The 7,457-nt window shown below is 50.1% G+C and overlaps 3 non-coding genes across 3 annotated transcripts; 2 read left to right on the plus strand and 1 right to left on the minus strand.

The window, feature by feature from the left end:
* The first annotated feature begins 453 nt into the window (after positions 1-453).
* Positions 454-525, plus strand: trnap-cgg (transfer RNA proline (anticodon CGG)). The gene has a single exon. It is a non-coding gene; the product is annotated as a tRNA-Pro (tRNA).
* Positions 526-1,320: 795 nt separating this feature from the next.
* Positions 1,321-1,392, minus strand: trnap-cgg (transfer RNA proline (anticodon CGG)). The gene has a single exon. It is a non-coding gene; the product is annotated as a tRNA-Pro (tRNA).
* Positions 1,393-2,232: 840 nt separating this feature from the next.
* Positions 2,233-2,304, plus strand: trnap-cgg (transfer RNA proline (anticodon CGG)). Its single transcript has one exon. It is a non-coding gene; the product is annotated as a tRNA-Pro (tRNA).
* The last annotated feature ends 5,153 nt before the right edge of the window (positions 2,305-7,457 follow it).

The following is a 7,457-nucleotide window of genomic DNA, read 5'->3' on the forward strand; positions in this document are numbered from 1 at the left end:
GCGAAATGGAGATAAATTTAGTCTCTACCACTCTAGGGAGGATTGTGAGTTACTGACGCCCACATTGACGTGGGTCTCTGTACGAAATGGGATCAGATCATGTACATACATGTACACAAATGGGCATACCATGCTGAGTAACATCTACTTACCTGCCATCAGAATGGTGGATGTGTATGTTTTATTATAGGTGGCACAGTCGTACAAAAGAAAACGGTGCCAAGAAACCCCATATTACATATTGCATATGGACATGGCAAAAATGATTAGTAATTTCAAATATTTTTCTTTGTGTGTGAATTATTGTTTAATTACAGTACAAATGCACTTATAAACCCAGAAAATAATTTTCCATTCTAAATGCAGTGGACCATTCTACCTGGTCTGTGTGTATGATTCTGTTAACCTCTGACAGTGACCTCTGACCTCTCCTGAGGCATCATAGACATCGATGGCTCGTTGGTCTAGGGGTATGATTCTCGCTTCGGGTGCGAGAGGTCCCGGGTTCAAATCCCGGATGAGCCCTGTCCTTTTGTCTGGGACAATGAGTCAACAAAATACCTGGGAAGCCCGAATACAGTGGTCCTCACTCCTGGTCCTGGAGAGCCGCAGGGTGTGCTGGGGTCCTCACTCCTGGTCCTGGAGAGCCGCAGGGTGTGCTGGGGTCCTCACTCCTGGTCCTGGAGAGCCGCAGGGTGTGCTGGGGTCCTCGCTCCTGGTCCTGGAGAGCCGTTGGGTGTGCTGGGGTCCTCACTCCTGGTCCTGGAGAGATGCAGGGTGTGCTGGGGTCCTCACTCCTGGTCCTGGAGAGCCACAGGGTGTGCTGGGGTCCTCACTCCTGGTCCTGGAGAGCCACAGGGTGTGCTGGGGTCCTCACTCCTGGTCCTGGAGAGCCACAGGGTGTGCTGGGGTCCTCACTCCTGGTCCTGGAGAGCCGCAGGGTATGCTGGGGTCCTCACTACTGGTCCTGGAGAGCCGCAGGGTGTGCTGGGGTCCTCTCTCTTGGTCCTGGAGAGCCACAGGGTGTGCTGGGGACCTCACTCCTGGTCCTGGAGAGCCGCAGGGTGTGCTGGGGTCTTTACTCCTGGTCCTGGAGAGCCGCAGGGTGTGCTGCGGTCCACACCCCTAGTCCAGGGTGTGCCAGCTTTTGTTATCAGCACTTAATTGATAACCAAAAGCAGTTAATCAGACAGTTATCCACAACTGGTTGTTTGGGTCTGATATTAAGGCTCTCTCTCCAGGACCAGGAATGAAGATCACTGTCGTAGTGGTACTAGGGTATTTTGTGGACATTAATTGCTCATCACAGACAAAAGGACAGGGCTCGTCCGGGATATGAACCCGGGACCTCTCGCACCCGAAGCGAGAATCATACCCCTAGACCAACGAGCCTCCGACAGGGTGGGGGCGGCATCCAGGGGGTGTCAGAGGTCAGGACCGGGGGAGAGGGGCTACTGCACCAATAGAAAACAATATTCATTAAGCAAGCTTGCAGGAAACACGAACAGGTTGACAGTCACTTGTTTGTGGGGGGGGGCCTTTTTGGGTGGCAGTGTGGGTAGGGAACTGGGACGGTGACTTAAAGGTTGCAGGTTCGATCCCCATATAAGACACTGCCGCAGTGCCTTTGCCGTTGACCGTTAGCGTTTACTTAACCTGAATTGCGTCAGGGTATTTGTCTGTATAAAGTAACACTAGGTAAAAATCCAAAAACGTTGTGCAAGTCGCTCTAGAGCAGAGTGTCTGTAGTGTTAATGTTAGGGGCCAGCCTATAGCCTTGTGGCTAAGATACATGACTGGGACCTGGAGTGTTGGTGATTTAAGCCCCGGTGTAGCCGCGATAAGATCCACACATCAAGGCCCTGCTTAGTCTAATCAGCGGTACATTGTTTTGGAAAAAGGCATCGGCTAAATAACTGATGATCATTATTAATATTGCAATGACTAACAAGATAGTTGACATATTCGATTCCAACACATCTTCATAAGCAAATACAGCACTGGACAGTAAGGAAAGCCTCTTGTCATCTGAAGGCGTGCTGTAAACCTGACATCTTGGAACAGGCTCGTTGGTGTGAATTATTGCTTAATTACAGTACAAATGCACTTATAAACCCAGAAAATAATGTTCCATTCTAAATGCAGTGGACCATTCTCCCTGGTCTGTATGTATGATTCTGTTAACCTCTGACAGTGACCTCTGACCTCTCCTGAGGCATCACTGACATCGGTGGCTCGTTGGTCTAGGGGTATGATTCTCGCTTCGGGTGCGAGAGGTCCCGGGTTCAAATCCCGGACGAGCCCTGACCTTTTGTCTGGGACAATGAGTCAACAAAATACCTGGGAAGCCCTAATACAGTGGTCCTCACTCCTGGTCCTGGAGAGCCGCAGGGTGTGCTGGGGTCCTCACTCCTGGTCCTGGAGAGCCGCAGGGTGTGCTGGGGTCATCACTCCTGGTCCTGGAGAGCCGCAGGGTGTGCTGGGGTCTTTACTCCTGGTCCTGGAGAGCCGCAGGGTGTGCTGGGGTCCTCACTCCTGGTCCTGGAGAGCCGCAGGGTGTGCTGCTGTCCTCACCCCTAGTCCAGGGTGTGCCGGCTTTTGTTATCAGCAGTTATCAGTTATCAGATAACCAAAAGCAGTTAATCAGACAGTTAACCACAACTGGTTGTTTGGGTCTGAATTTGTTGATGATATTAAGGCTCTCTCTCCAGGACCAGGAATGAAGATCACTGTATTAGTGGTACTGGGGTATTTTGTGGACATTAATTGCTCATCCCAGAAAAAGGCTCAGGGCTCGTCCGTGTGTAAGTCGCTCTAGATCAGAGTGTCTGTAATATTAATGTTAGGGGCCAGCCTATAGCCTTGTGGCTAAGATACATGACTGGGACCTGGAGTGTTGGTGATTTAAACCCCGGTGTAGCCGCGATAAGATCCACACAGCAAGGCCCTGCTTAGTCTAATCAGCGGTACATTGTTTTGGAAAAAGGCATCGGCTAAATAACTGATGATCATTATTAATATTGCAATGACTAACGAGATAGTTGACATTCGATTCCAACACATCTTCATAAGCAAATACAGCACTGGACAGTAAGGAAAGCCTCTTGTCATCTGAAGGCGTGCTGTAAACCTGACATCATGGAATGCCCCTTTTCAACATCAGCAAGTCCTTCAGTTTAGCACTGCGGTTAAATTTCACCCATAAAAAGAACACGACTCTGAGCAAACTGAATTGAAGGATGCGTTTTATTCATAACGTCGATTCGTCAGTCTTGTTAACCCCCCCCCCCCCTCCCCTGTTTGAGTGTTCCTCAGCGGGTCTGACAGCCGAGGGCGAGGGCCGAGTGCCGGGGCCACCCGTAACCGTGCCCTGGTGCCCTGGTGCAGGGCCCACCCGTAACCGTGCCCTGGTGCCCTGGAGCCGGGGCCATCCGTAACCGCGCCCTGGTGCCCTGGTGCAGGGCCCACCCGTAACCGTGCCCTGGTGCCCTGGTGCGGGGCCACCCGTAACCGCGCCCTGGTGCCGGGGCCACCCGTAACCGCGCCCTGGTGGGCACTAACGTCGCGCGGGAGCTTTGCAAAGGAGCCTGGGAAACGGGCACAAACGGGCAGTTAAAGCGCGGCGCTGCAGATAAAAGTGCGATTCAGCAAGCGCTCGGGCTCCGAGGGGCTCCGCACTTACGTCTGGCGTAATTCATTTTCAGACTTCCCTCCCAAGGACGGCGGCATCAATAAAAACAGCAGCTCCGTGGCCTCGGCCCCAGGGCCAGCCGGGCGGGACTGACTCACTGCTCCTGGCTGAACTCCGCTAATCTTCACACTTCTGGAATCGCCCCAAAAAAAAAAAAAAAGATGTCTTTTTTTTTTGGGTTTCTTTGTAGCCGTTTGGAGGGTTGTCCTCTTTTAACCCAGAATATAGTTTTTAAGGCAGGTGTCTGCTTTCAGATTGGCCCCCATCCCTTATTCCCTCTCCCAGTGAATAAAAGATGTTTTTTTCTCCGCGCTCTTGGAGGCTGCTGCTGCAGAGGGCCTTTTGAGAGGCGCTGCCTAGCCGGGCCTCCAGGCCTCTGCGACGTTATCTCTCTCCCGGAGAAAACGTCTCTTTCCTGCTCGCCCCGGCTCGCCCCGGCCTGCCCCGGTCCTCTGAATGTTCAGCTCATCCCAGGGTCATGTGCTGATAGAGACGTCCAGCGCGTCTGGCCTGTTCCGCTCCAGAGAGGGGCTTTTTACAAGCACTACAGCCATGACCGGCAACGTGCGGGTGACTGATTATATCCATGTTACATCCGCTCTGCCTTTACTGTGCACTGTGTGGGTAACTCATCACATCCATGTTACATCCACTCTGCCTTTACTGTGCACTGTGTGGGTACATTACATTATATTACACTACATTACATAACACTACATTACATTACATTACATTACATTACACTACATTACATTATATTACACTACATTACATTACATTACATTACATTACATTACACTACACTACATTACATTACATTACATTACACTACATTACATTACATTACATTACACTACACTACACTACACTACACTACATTACATTACATTACATTACACTACATTACATTACATTACATTACACTACACTACACTACACTACACTACACTACACTACATTACATTACATTACATTACACTACATTACATTAAATGGCATTTAGCAGATGCTCTGATCCAGAGGGACGTATAACGAAGTGACCCCTCACTTCCATGTTACAGCGACTCTTTTTTTCATGAGGGTTTTTTTTTTTTACCTCATGTGCTATTTGGGGTTCAGGCCTGGTTTTTAACCCCCTTTTTGCCCTCCTGTTAATCTGTGAAGGGTCTTTGTGACGGTTTTTCTGTAAAAAGTGCTTTACAAATACATTTGACTTAATTTGATATGTGCATGTGTGTGCGTTTCTGGATATGTGTGTGTGTGCTTGTGTGTTTGATTGCGTGTGTGTGTGCATGAGTGTGTTTGATTGTGCGTGTGTGTGAATGAATGTGTGCGTGTTTGTGTGAGTGTGCTTGAGTTGGTATATGCATGTGTGTGAGTGTGCACGTGCATGTGTGGGTGTGTGCGCATGTGTGTGTCTGTGTATGCAACTGTGTGTGTGCACTTGTATTGGGCGTGTGCATGTGTGTGCACTTGTATTGTGCATGTTCATGTGTGTGGGTGTGTGTGGGTGTGTGTGTGTGTGTGTGTATGTGTATGTGTGTTTGTGTGAGTGTGTGTGTGTATGCGTGTGAGTGTGTGTGAGTGTGTGTGTGTATGCATGTGTATGCATGTGTGTGTGTGTGTGTGTGTGAGTGTGTGTATGTGTGTGTGTGAGTGTGTGTGAGTGTGTGTGAGTGAGTGTGTGTGTTTGTGTGTGTGAGTGTGTGTGTGTGTGTGTGAGTGTGTGAGTGTGTGTGAGTGTGAATGTGTGTATGTATGTGTGTGTGTGTGTGAGTGTGTGTGTGTGTGTGTGAGTGTGTGTGTGTGTGTGAGTGTGTGTGTGTGTGAGTGTGTGTATGTGTGTGTGTGAGTGTGTGTGAGTGTGTGTGAGTGAGTGTGTGTGTTTGTGTGTGTGAGTGTGTGTGTGTGTGTGAGTGTGTGAGTGTGTGTGAGTGTGAATGTGTGTATGTATGTGAGTGTGTGTGTGTGTGTGTGTGTGAGTGAGTGTGTGAGTGTGTGTATGTGTGAGTGTGTGTGTGTGAGTGTGTGTGAGTGTGTGTGTGTGTGTGTGAGTGTGTGTGTGTGTGCTCACAGGGTGTCCACGCGTCTGCGCTGGAGCACTACAGATACTCTCAGTGAGTGATGACTCAGCACTCTCCCCCTGAGGGGCCGCAGTCTGACCCCGGAGCTGCATCACCGTCGCCACGGCGAGCGAGACTGGAGCACGCAGGGCATCGATTAGCGCTTTCAGCGCAACATCACCCACCCAGGTCATCTGAGTTCCTGCTGATCAATGCCACTTAAAGTATCTGTGCTCTCTCTCTCCCACACTCTCTCTCTCTCTCCCCTCCTCCTCTCTCTCTCTCTCACACTCTCTCTCTCCCCTCCTCTCTCTCTCTCTCCCCTCCTCTCTCTCTCTCTCTCCCCTCCTCTCTCTCTCTCACACTCTCTCTCTCTCCCCTCCTCTCTCTCTCACACACTCTCTCTCTCTCTCCCCTCCTCTCTCTCTCTCTCTCACACTCTCTCTCTCCCCTCCTCTCTCTCACACTCTCTCTCTCTCTCCCCTCCTCTCTCTCTCACACTCTCTCTCCTCTCCTCTCTCTCTCTCTCTCCCCTCCTCCTCTTTCTCTCTCACACACTCTCTCTCTCTCTCCCCCTCCTCTCTCTCTCACACTCTCTCTCTCCCCTCCTCCTCTCTCTCTCTCTCACACTCTCTCTCTCTCTCCCCTCCTCGCTCTCTCTCTCTCTCACACTCTCTCTCTCTCTATCTCTCTCTCTCCCATCCTCTCTCTCTCTCTCTCTCCCTCTCACACTCTCTCTCTCTCTCTCCCCTCCTCTCTCTCTCTCACACTCTCTCTCACACTCTCTCTCTCTCCCATCCTCTCTCTCTCTCTCTCTCCCTCTCACACTCTCTCTCTCTCTCTCCCCTCCTCTCTCTCTCTCATTAAGGGCTAGCCAGAGTAAACATGGCCGGACCTGTTTTCCCCTGAATGCTACCAACCAATCCATGGGTAGAAAAAATGTAAATAAAGAAATAAATCCATTCCTTAAGGCAATACTGATAATGAGCTGGACATATCAGCATGTAATAATGGCTGTACGCCCAGTGGCCACTTTATTTAGTTTGTTAAGACTTGTTTTTTAGACCTATTGGGGTCTAAAAAATAACCTCATCCACTTCAAGGTTTGATGTGCTGTGTGTTTAGAGATGCTCTTCTGCAATTCTGATTATTTGCATTAGTGTCACCTTCCTGTCAGCTTTGACCAGTGTGGCCATTCTCCTCTGACCTCTCTCATTAACAAGGTGTTCTTGCACACAGAACTGCTGCTCACTAGATGTTTGATGTTTGTCGCACAATTCCCTCAAACTCTAGAGACTGCTGTGCGTGAAAATCCCAGTTTCTGAGATACTCAAGCCGCCCTGTCTGCCACCACATTCCACGTCCAAACTCACTTGCGATCGCGATTCTTGACCCATTCTCCAGTTTGGTCTGAACAGCAACTGAACCTCTTGACTATGCCTGCATGCTTTGATGCATTTAGTTGCTGCCGCATGGTTGGCTGATTAGATAGCTGGTGTGCGGGCGTGCGTAATAAAGTGGAGCGTTGTATATCCCCAAATCCTCTGTCGGCCTTCAGGGATCTTAAAACAGCTGTCGGCAGAGCTGAGATACAGCGTAATGTTCATGTGTCGCTCCTGAGTGCTGCTTCTGACTGGCCCAGGCTAACCTGAGAGGGCCCGGAGGGAGACAGCTTAAAGATATCGCCATGGCTTTTCAACCCC

The sequence above is a fragment of the Conger conger genome, chromosome 1, assembly GCF_963514075.1.
Source record: "Conger conger chromosome 1, fConCon1.1, whole genome shotgun sequence".
NCBI classification, from domain to species: domain Eukaryota; kingdom Metazoa; phylum Chordata; class Actinopteri; order Anguilliformes; family Congridae; genus Conger; species Conger conger.